The sequence below is a fragment of the Ovis canadensis genome, chromosome 25 (assembly GCF_042477335.2).
Source record: "Ovis canadensis isolate MfBH-ARS-UI-01 breed Bighorn chromosome 25, ARS-UI_OviCan_v2, whole genome shotgun sequence".
NCBI lineage: Eukaryota > Metazoa > Chordata > Mammalia > Artiodactyla > Bovidae > Ovis > Ovis canadensis.
In genome coordinates, this window is record NC_091269.1 from 48,435,438 (window position 1) to 48,447,360 (window position 11,923).

The following is an 11,923-nucleotide window of genomic DNA, read 5'->3' on the forward strand; positions in this document are numbered from 1 at the left end:
TCTGCCATAAGGGTGGTGTCATCTGCATATCTGAGGTTATTGATATTTCTCCTGGCAATCTTGATTCCAGCTTGTGTTTCTTCCAGTCCAGCATTTCTCATGATGTACTCTGCATAGAAGTTAAATAAGCAGGGTGACGATATACAGCCTTGATGTACTCCTTTTCCTATTTGGAACCAGTCTGTTGTTTCATGTCCAGTTCTAACTGTTGCTTCCTGACCTGCATACAGATTTCTCAAGAGGCAGGTTAGGTGGTCTGGTATTCCCATCTCTTTCAGAATTTTCCACAGTTTACTGTGATCCACACAGTCAAAGGCTTTGGCATAGTCAATGAAGCAGAAATAGATATTTTTCTGGAACTCTCTTGCTTTTTCCATGATCCAGTGGATGTTGGCAATTTGATCTCTGGTTCCTCTGCCTTTTCTAAAACCACCTTGAACATCAGGGAGTTCACGGTTCACGTATTGCTGAAGTCTGGCTTAGAGAATTTTGAGCATTACTTTACTAGCATGTGAGATGAGTGCAATTGTGCAGTAGTTTGAGCATTCTTTGGCATTGCCTTGCTTTGGAATTGGAATGAAAACTGACCTTTTCCAGTCCTGTGGCCACTGCTGAGTTTTCCAAACTTGCTGGCATATTGAGTGCAGCACTTTCACAGCATCATCTTTCAGGATTTGAAACAGCTCAACTGGAATTCCATCACCTCCACTAGCTTTGTTCGTAGTGATGCTTTCTAAGGCCCACTTGACTTCACATTCCAAGATGTCTGGCTCTAGATTAGTGATCACATCATCATGATTATCTGGGTCATGAAGATCTTTTTTGTACAGTTCTTCCGTGTATTCTTGCCACCTCTTCTTAATATCTTCTGCTTCTGTTAGGTCCATACCATTTCTGTCCTTTATCGAGCCCGTCTTTGCATGAAATGTTCCCTTGGTATCTCTAATTTTCTTGAAGAGATCTCTAGTATTTCCCATTCTGTTGTTTTCCTCTATTTCTTTGCATTGATTGCTGAAGAAGGCTTTCTTGTCTCTTCTTGCTATTCTTTGGAACTCTGCATTCAGATGCTTATATCTTTCCTTTTCTCCTTTGCTTTTCGCCTCTCTTCTTTTCACAGCTATTTGTAAGGCCTCCCCAGACAGCCATTTTGCTTTTTTGCATTTCTTTCCCATGGGGATGGTCTTGATCCCTGTCTCCTGTACAATGTCACGAACCTCATTCCATAGTTCATCAGGCACTCTATCTATCAGATCTAGACCCTTAAATATGTTTCTCACTTCCACTGTATAGTCATAAGTATATACAAATATAAATATGCACACCCATATATGTACACATAGATACACATGTAGACATATGTTAATATATGGGGGCTTCCCCGATGGCTCAGTGAGTAAAGAATCCGCCTGCAATGCAGGAGATGCAAGTTTGACCCCTGGGTTGGGAAGATGCCCTGGAGAAGGAAATGGCAACCCACTCCAGTATCTGCCTTGGAAATTCCATGGGCGAAGGAGCCTAGTGGGCCTACAAAGTCCATGGGGTCACAAAGATTTGGACAAGTTTAGCGACTAAAACACCACCACCACCACATATATCTATAAGCTGAACTGAGCTCAGTTTTAGGGAGGGGTTGACTCTGACACATTGTGTGCAGTGGACCTTTAGTCACAGGCTGAAAAGGGACAGAATTCACCAGGGATAGTTTAAAGAAAGAGATATCAGTGAAGGGACTACATGCAGAGTGTGAGGAGGGTTAAGGGAACAAGCCAGGGATGCTGAAGCAGCCAGGCAATAGGAAGCAATGGGCTGCAGCTTCCCCCAGGCAGACGAGACCAACACTCTCAGGGCTGGCAGAGCAGCGAGGTGGAAGGCACCGGGGTCCCTTGCGTGACCCCTGGGAGCTGAGTCCCCTAACCAGTCTGGACTGCCCACCTACCTTTGAACAGTGACACCAGAGAGAAATAAACAGTTACTTAAGTCACTGTGTTTTGGACTCTATCACAGTAACCCAGCCTGGACCCCAATGCTTTGAACAGCTGGTGTGGTTACACCAGAGTGGAGAAGAATGAGAATGTTGGCATACGAGGGCCTGTAACCATGCGGCCTTGTGGTCTAGTTTGGATTTTATGCCAGGGAGGATGCTTACATGATTTGATGTGCATTTTAAGAAGAACATTTTGACCGGTATGTGGGGAATGGAATGTGGTGAACAAGTAGTGTACCAGGGAGGGGTCTGCTCTGGTGGTTCAGGGAAGAGATGCTGGTGCCTTACGGGCTCAGGATGGTAGTGACAGGGTTTTTGAGAAGTTAGATTCCAGGTATGTTTTGATGGCTGATTGTAAAGAATTACTTGGTGAGTTTGACTTTGAGGTATTTGTTGTGAAATGAAATGATATGAAGTGCTTAATTAACACAGGCCTTAGCACATAGTGGTGCTGTTGTTTTAATAAAAGTTCTCTGACTCTGATGGTGTAACTTTTCCCTGCACAAGTTGCTGATGAATCTTAGGAAAGAAGCCCGTGTTTTCTTAAGCAACTTCACTACTTTGGTGTCTGGTCACGCAGTCTCAGACTTGTCCCTGAGGCCAGCTCTCGAGGGGCGTCAGGTGTACCAGGGCCTGAAGAGACCCTCACTACCACAGTCAGCCTGGCTTAGAGTGGGTGGGAAGTTCACACACTCTGCCCTTCCCAGAGCGCCTCTCAGGTGCTGGGCAGAGTTCTACAAGTGGAGGGAAAGGTAACAGCAAGATAGGCTGCATCACCGTCCTCATGTTGCTGTTCTTCTTTTCGCTGGGATGTACAAAGGAACTGGGGCATCTTTATTTATCTTTAGCTCTTCTAACCTTCCCTACAAGCCCCCTCCCCACCTGCTGGGACTTTCAGACACTTAAATTTGCTAAATAATAACATCCCAGCTTCCCAGTTAAAAGCTCAAACTCAGAATCCTCTTCCGCTGTGCAAGCCAGACTGTGGATATATTGTAATATGGATTGTGGCTGTAGTCCATCAGGGTTTGCTGCAAGAGCCGTAAAGGTGGGGAGAGAGCCTTGATGCTGTGGGGCCCCTTAAGCCTGGCTGCTGCTCATGTTGGAAAAAATAAGTGAAGAGCAAGGCACTCTCTATACCTTTCACTTCGTCCCCGGGACCGTGTCTCAGAGAATGGAGGTCACCGCTCCTGCCCCTCCTCGAGTGCTTGTTCTCTCCAGTCACTCACCTCCTTTTTCTTTCTCACTGGAAAATCCTCTGGGCCTCCTCTTACTGAATTTGGCCTCTTTTCCCCATTTGTCAGGGGCTATAAAAGTGAAGTGACTTCCAGACAGGATTGACTGATTTACAAATACATTTTTATTTTAAGCATCTCCTCTGCGGGCTTCCCTAGTGGCCCAGTGGTAAACTACTGCCAGTGCAGAAGACTTGGGTTCGATCCCTGGATTGGGAAAATCATCTGGAGAAGTAAATGGCAACCCACTCCAGTATTCTTGCCCGGGAGATCCCATGTACAGAGGAGCCTGGCGGGCTGCAGTCCACAGGGGTCATAGAAGAGTCAGACATGACTTAAGAGACTAAACGATAAGAACAAATGTCCTCTGCAATATTGGGGACATATTTATAATAAAAAATTATTTGTTGTTTATCTGAAATTCAGATTTAACCGGTGTCCTGTATTTTATCTGGCAACCCTACTTCTAAGCAACTTGTTTATGGGGGAGACGATGTAAAAACACAGCCATTGAATATTTTCAAAATATTATGCCTAATATAAGGCTTTACTCCTGCTGGTCTCTTGGCTGGACAGACTGACCTTTCAGAAAGAAGGAGGCTGCCCCCCACCTCCTCTATAGCAGGGGCTGTTCCCAGTTCCTCAGAGGAGCCCGTTGTGTGTGTGCTGTATGGAGAAGGCGGAGGAGACCATAAAGCAACCAACTTTGCCTTCCTGCCCTCCCCTATACCCCTGCCCATCACACCAGGCAGGCTTCCCTGGGAAGTGGGTAGCCCCATCCTGCTGGCAAAGCTGTTGCTTATCTAGAACTTTTACAAGCACATTTTTATTGAGTTGTAATTGAAAAAAAAAAACAACTCCAAGACATTCCAGATTTTTCTCATAAGCCTGCTTTAGGCGTGTGTGTGTGTGTGTGTGTGTGTGTGTGTGTGTGTGAGTGACTGTGGGAGACATTTAACTTTTCTCTCTTCTTCCCTAAGTTAAGGACCAGAATAAAGATGAACTGGGGGTCTGGAGAGCCTGTAAAACTCTTTTCATTAGGCAAAAATTCTAGTGTTTGGATAACGAGGGCTTCAGCTAAGAGGGCTGCGTTTATCATTACAGTCTAATATCCTAATGTAAGTTTACAACAATATCTAAGAAACTTATATGTAATAGAATGCAGAGCCTCTTATATGTGTAAAACTCCTTGGCAAAGGTGTATAAATCATATACATCTATTTAAAAGAACGAGAAAGTAAACCCAGATGATGGCCTCTTAGAAATGGGCCGGTGGTGACCACCTCACTGGGCCCCATCGCTGTTCTGAGAAGCTAAGGGACAAAAACTGCATCTCTCTTGGGGCCTGTGTGACCAGGCCTCCCTTCCCCAGCCAGGAAGGATGGAGATCCCAATATTCCTTCGCAAGGCTCCTGGCTTTCTCAGCAGGAGGGAAAGAAACACAAGCTTTCGTGGAGGACTTACTGCGTGCCAGGCACTGGGCTGCTCCCCTCTTTCCATCATCACAAGAGCCCTGTGCAGTGTGGCATCTGTCCTGCTTTTGCCCTTGAGGAATGTGAAGTTCAGAGCAGCTGACTGTCAGTCCAGGCTCATGTAGCTGGTTAAAGGATGGAGTCTGAATGGAAACCCGTGTCCAAGGCTCCTGTTCTTCCTGCCGCCCCATTCCCACCCCGGGCCGTTCAGCTCAGCAGTGGCAGTGTCTGTTGTCACTCCTTGTCTGGAGATGTATTGCTGCTTCTTGGAGGCACAAAGCCGGACCGAGAATAAGAAGGGTAAGGCCAGCTCCTTCTGTGCAGTGGCTCTTTCTGCGACAGAACTGCCTCCACTGACCCATTGTCCTGCCCAACTCATTTTTTTCAGGGAATCCCAGGGGTCTGATGGAAATTCAGGAAGGAAATAGTTGAGGTTCTTTCAGGGACCCAAGCATAAACTCACTCTCCAGTGACCTCACGGGTTCATTGTAAGAATACACTGGGAAACAAGGAATCTCCTGGAGAATGGGAGTATCTCCCAGAATATTCCATAACTCCAGTGACCAGGTTTACGTGGGGGCTCATCAACTGTCAGCTGCTCTTCATCAATGGCAGCCTCTTACATCAGACCAGTCCACAGGCCTCTTGACTACCTGAGGGTCAGGAGAATAACAGTTAAGACCAGTTTGGCTGCAAGTAACAGAGCCTTGAAAAACAGGGGCTTAACCAAGACAAACATTTCTTTCTCTCTCATGGAGGGTGTGGAGGCGGTGGAGTCCAGGACCAGGAGGGATCCCAGCCAATCCCATTCTCTCCCTTAAATGGAACACACGTTGCCCTTCAGGGAGACTTATCAGAAGTTCCACACAGTAATTCAGTACATCTTATTGAATAGAACATAGTCACTTGGCCAAAGTTACCTACCTTTGGCTGGGTGCCAAAGTAGAGCTTACTGGGTGGCTCAGATGGTAAAGCATCTGTCTGCAATGCGGGAGACTCGGGTTCAATTTCTGGGTTGGGAAGATCTCCTAGAGAAGAAAATGGCAACCCACTCCAGTACTCTTGCCTGGAGAATCCCACGGACGGAGGAGCCTGGTGGGCTACAGTCCATGGGGTGGCAAAGAGTCGGACACGACTGAGCGACTTCACTTTCTCTTGGCTGGGTGCATCGCCACCCAGCTGACGATTGAGGTTCTTCACCAAAGTAAAAGGGGAGGATGGACATGGGGAACAAATTGAAGGCTGTGCCCAGGTGCCCATCCTGGTGCAGCCATCTACGGCTAGGCCAGCAGAGCCGTAGAGTCATATGGTACAGAGTGTGTGACACCAGGAGTCCCTCGGAAAGGGGCACTGATGTGAGGGGGATCTTTCATGGGCTATGCAGAGTGCTGTCTGTGTGGGATGGTCTATGAGGGGCCATGAGAGCCCCTCCACCTCACCCCAAGTTTCCCCTTTGTAGTCCTGCCTGCAAGTTCAACAGTCAAGTGAAAATGTGCCTTGCTAGCACCCTTGTGATCCTGGGGAAATTAACCTGCCCTCAGTTCTTTATATGCACATGTGTATTTTCTCATGTCTGCTTAATGTGCAACCCTCTGCCGTAGTTGCTTCCAGAATCAGGAGGCTCTAGCAGTCAACAGCACTAAGCTAGAGCCCTGGGAGGCTTGAAAACTAGTCTGATGGAGTCCCAGTTATGGGTCCTAGGAACCCCAGTGTGGCTCTAGAGGGCATAGGAGACAGAGTCGTACCTGCACAGGGCTGTAAAAGGGGAAGTGTTTCGAGGGATCGGCTGATGGAAGGCTCTGAAGTAGGGGCTGGGATGCAGGAAATCTCAGAAGAGGGGAGATTCTAGCAACTCCCCAGGAGAGAGGGCCAGGCTAACCAGACATCAGCTGGCTCAAGGAACATGGATAAAGAGATTAGTGCAGAAACCTGGGGGCATCACCTGAGAATTGAGTGATCTGGGGAAAGGGAGAGAACACTGATAGCCCATTCCTCCTGTCTGCCAGTGATGGGGGAGCAGAGTAGCTAGCGGTAGGGTGGGGTATTTCCCTTTGAGTTTTCCTCAAACCAGCTTTCCCTGAGGCCCCAGTGGCTACAGAGTTCATACTGTAGCTGCCTTGGGGAGGAAGTGGAGGAAGCAGGTGTCAAGGCCAGGCTGTGAACCAGAGGCCAGCAGACCCACAGGGGCCTCCTGGGGGCCAGGAAGTCAGCAGGAGTGTGTTTGCCTGGAAGTTAGGCAGCTGTAGCTTAGAACAGAGCTTGGGAGAGGAGGGGGATGTTCCATTCCTGGCAGCCTCCCCACCTTGTCCACCCCAAAGCCTTTACCACCAGCATTTCCCCTGGGCCTCTAACCATCCTCTGCTCTCCAGTGGGGCTCTCGGCAGAGAGAAGCCAGGGCTTTACTGTCATCTGTCCTCCTTGTACTGTGACGTTGCCTTCATGCACCCAGCACGTGGGTGGATTGATGTGACTGCTGTGTCCTTTTTTCATTCACCTGTTCCTCCAGAGACTGATTTAGCGCTTAACAAGTGGGACTTCTGGTCAGACTGGCTCTGCTGCTGTTGATGTATAACAAACTACCCCAAGTGTTTGTGGCTTGAGAGCATTTTGTTTTATCTCATGATTTTGTGGGTCCTTAATTCAGGCAGGGTCAAGTGGACTGTTCTGTTCCACGTGGCACTGACACCTATTTCAAATGATATTCAGTTGGCAAGTGTGCTGATCTGAAGGGTCCAAGAGGAGGTCTAGGGTCTCAGCTGGAAGGCTGGACTCAGCAGGGCCGGTCAACCAGTTCACCTATACATGGCTACTCCAGCCTCATGGCCTTGGGGGAGTCAGACGTCTTGTAGAGTAGCTTGGGGCTCCCAAAAAGAGTGTTCCAAGAGCTCCAGGCAGAAGTTTGTGAGGCACCTTACTACCTAGCCTTAGAAGTCCCTGAATATACCACTTCTGCCCCAAATTCCATTGGCAAGCAAGTCACTAAAGACCAACGCAGAATGAAGGCTCAGGAAGTGTTTAAGAAAATAGGCTTGCTGACTGAGTTCGTAGTATGGTTCTACCATTGCTAGCTAAGTGACCTTGAGGAAGTTTACTTAAACTCTCTTTGAACCTCAGTTTTCACATCTGTAATATGGGAATATTAAAAATAGTATTTACTGCTATGGCTTATGAGAATTAACTGATTATATATATCTTATAGGGGGCTTCCCTGGTGACTCAGACGGTAAAGCGTCTGCCTGCAATGCGGGAGACCCCGGTTCGATTCCTGGGTCGGGAAGGTCCCCTGGAGAAGGAAATGGCAATCCACACCAGCACTCTTGCCTGGAAAATCCCATAGATGGAGGAGCCTGATAGGCTACAGTCCATGGGGTCTCAAAGAGTCGGACACGACTGAGCAACTTCACTATATCTCGTATCAGTGCCTGGTCTGGGAACACCTACTCATGATCACCAGTATCTGCAGTTTCCTTTTGTTCTTGGGCACCCTGCTAGACCACATTTCCCAGCCGCTGCTGCAGTTAGGTGTGACGTGACTGAGTTCTGGCCCTGGGAACTAGAGCGGAAGTGATCTACATCCTCCCTTCTTGCTCCCGCTTCTGCCCATCAGCTTGTGTTCTGAGAGATAAAGAGAGCTTTGTTGGTCAGAGCCACAAGCCTGCTTAATGCTCAGGTATATAAGCTCTCTACTACTACTGCTACTACTACTAAGTCACTTCAGTCGTGTCCGACTGTGCAACCCCACAGACAGCAGCCCACGAGGCTCCCCCGTCCCTGGGATTCTCCAGGCAAGAACACTGGAGTGGGTTGCCATTTCCTTCTCCAATGCATGAAAGGGAAAGGTGAAAGTGAAGTTGCTCAGTTGTGTCTGACTCTTAGCGACCCCATGGACTGCAGCCTTCCAGGCTCCTCCATCCATGGGGTTTTCCAGGCAAGAGTACTGGAGTGGGGTGCCATTGCCTTCTCCAAGCTTTCATATAAGGGCTGGGCAATTAGACCATAGTTGGGTATCCAGATTTTACAATATCCAGTTAGCCCCAGGAAAGCTCGCAATTGTTTTCAAGTCGTGGGGGAGGGCAACTGGAGGATTCCTTATAAACTCTCAAAGTTAGCTGCTATCTGTCTTAACCTCTCTGTATTGATGTTCTTGTCTGTAAAATAGGGTGATAACTGGACTCACCCCATAGGGTTGTGAGGATTAAATAAAATGTATAGTTGACCTTTGAACAAGGGGGTTAGGGGCACAGACCCTCCCACAGAGTTGAAAACGCATGTATATAACTTATTACAGTTGGCTCTCCTAATACAAAGTTCCTCTGTTTCCATGGTTCCTCCAGATCTGTATCACTGATTCACATTGGTGGATTCAACCAACCATATATCGTACAGTACTAAAGTATTTACTATTGGAAACAACCTATCTATAAATGGACTTAAGCAATTCAAACCTGTGTTCCTCAAGAGTCAGTGGTATAGTTTGACTGACTGGCCTAGCTTCCCTTTGATCATAGTTATTTCATCTAAACTCTATAAACTGGTCATCATTACCTTTTTTCTTGATGCAAGATTAGCCATAATCAAGCCTCTTGAAGGTTTTCAAAGGATAACATGAATTTTCAGTGTTTTAGGCCTAAAACAAATAATGGGCTTCCCTGTAGCTCAGTTGGTAACAAATCTGCCTGCAATGCAGGAGACCCCGGTTTGATTCCTGGGTTGGGAAGATCTGCTGGAGAAGGGATAGGCTACCCACTCCAGTGTTTTGGGGCTTTCCTTATGGCTCAGCTGGTAAAGAATCCACCTGCAATATGGGAGACCTGGGTTCGATTCCTGGGTTGGGAAGATCCCCTGGAGAAGGGAAAGGCTACCCACTCCAGTATTCTGGCCTAAAGAATTCCATGGACTGAGTGACTTTCACTTTTTCAAAGCAAATAATAACAGCATCATTTAAATTCATAATATTTCCTAAAACCCATTTGCTGATGGGTTTTAAATATAGAGAATGTATTCTCTATAAATATAGAGAATCGGTTGTCTCTCATTTTAAAAGTTTAGTCAATTTATATTTTTTAACTAGAAAATAGTTTTAAAAATATCAAAAAAGGAAAACCAGATATCTCTACTCCCACAATTCAATATTGTCAAATTTTAACATTTTGCCATATTTGATTTCTGTTTTTTTTCTAAAGAAATAAAACATTATGATGAAACTGAGAAAAAACAAAAGATATGTAATGTATCTAATATACTCAGCATAGTACCTGGCATACACAAAGCATTCAGTACTTGTCAACAAATTGTAAAAGCTTTTTATTTTGGAATAATTTTAGATGTACAGAAGTTATAAAGATAGCGGGGACATTTCTTAGCTACCCTTCAAGCAGCTTCCTCTAATGTTAACTTCTTATATAACCACAGTCTAAGTTCATGGTCTTAACAACGTCTCACTTCTTTCACAAGCCTGCTCCATAGAACAGGAGGAACAGACGCTTCATCGCAGACTTCCTGGGCCAAGTGTGGCAGCAGGAAGGCTTTCTGGTGGAGGTGCCAGTCTGGAGCTCAACCTGTATTTCCTCAGGTGCTCTGGGGCATGTTTGGCTTTCCCTGCCTTCTTCACCCCATAGCCCCAGAATCTGAGTCCAACCCTTAGAGCCCCAAGAAGGTAACCTGCTGAAACAAACGCCCCAGGCCCAGGGTACGGCTCTGTTCCAGATTCAAGGTGCTCCACCCAGCCAGCAAGGGCCAGCTGCCCACAGTTATAGAGCCGGATGTTGATTTAGAGACCAGTTTCTGGAGCCACTATTTTGGATCCTGCTGACCATGCATGAGCAGGAAATAGCAACAGGGGCTGAGCTGTCAGGCAGAGCAAGGGGATCCAAGGGAATTGAGGGTGGGCAGGCTGGGCTATGGGGCAAGGATTAGCTTTGTCTGCTCTGGAGAATTATAGGCCTCACTAACCCAAGGGAAAAGCTGAGAAATTCTCCATCCTGCCTGGTTGGGCACAGACTTCCTCTGGGACATGTGTTTACCTTTTGGGAGAGGCCCAGAGAGCACCTGAGGCAGCCAGCTGGGACTAGGAACAAGTGCTGCAGGGTGGAGAATGGGGAGCTGCTGGGCAGCACCAGTCCTTCGTGGCCAGAACCCAGAGATCCTGGATCCAGCAGGCAACATCCAGCCTCATTTTAGCTCCTCTGAGCCTAAGTTTGTTCATCTGTAAAATGGGGATATTAAGTCTCTATGACCCAGAGAGGGCGGTACACGTTTGTACGGTTTATAAATCGCAGGGGGTCCTAAAGCACATCCTGTGCTCAGCTCCCTGAGTTGAACACCATGACTTGGAACTAGGTCTGCTGCTTTGGTCAGAGGTGACCCTTTTTTTTTGATTTGCAACAAAGGAAAAGGACTTGCCCTCTGGAAATAGAGCAGACGGTAGAGAAGGATATAGACTGCTTAAGCCCCCGGGAGAGGGTAGGGCTGTCCCCAGCAAGCCTTGGCAGGGGAGCAAAGAGAGAGGTCAGAGGTGGCCCAAGGAGACGAGATGAGCTGGGAAGAGGGTGTCAGGGTGACCAAATGGTGAGATGCCATAGCAGGTGGAGCTGGGAGGAGAGGAGGTCCCCTACGGAGCCAGGCCCAGTCCTGGGGCCAGGTGGGGATCCACTCCCCCTGGAGGCCCCCATAGAGAGGGCACAGTAACACACAACTCTCCCTGAAGGTAGGGTTACAGCCAAGGAGGGTGGGAGTCTTGGATTCCTTGAGCCCAGAGAAAGCCTGCTGAGAGACTGCCAGCCGGAAAAGAATCACAGAGCCCCAGGCACTTACAATTCAGATGACAGGTGATACACAGGGGTGGATGGACATTTTGGTAGCTTGAGGAAGAGCACTTCACTGAGGCTTGCAGGGTCCAGGGGGCTCCCCAGAAGTGACATCTAAACTGAGACATCTCAAAGAGACCCCAGTGAAAATGTGTGAGGATGTGCATTCAGGCTGTATAACTTGAAGCATGTATAAAGCACCAAGAGGCAAGAGAGTGGAACATTTCTGGAAAGTGCAGGTAGATTTAGCATTTCTTAATTACACGGCATGTATGGGAACAGAATTAGAAGAGAAATGTCTGGAGACGTGAGAAGTTCTCAGAAAATGAAGAATCTTTATACTTTGTCAAGCTGTCTGTCTCTGGGGGGCTGTAAGTGTTAGCGTGATATGATCAGATTTTCATTTTAGTAAGATGTCTCGGACCT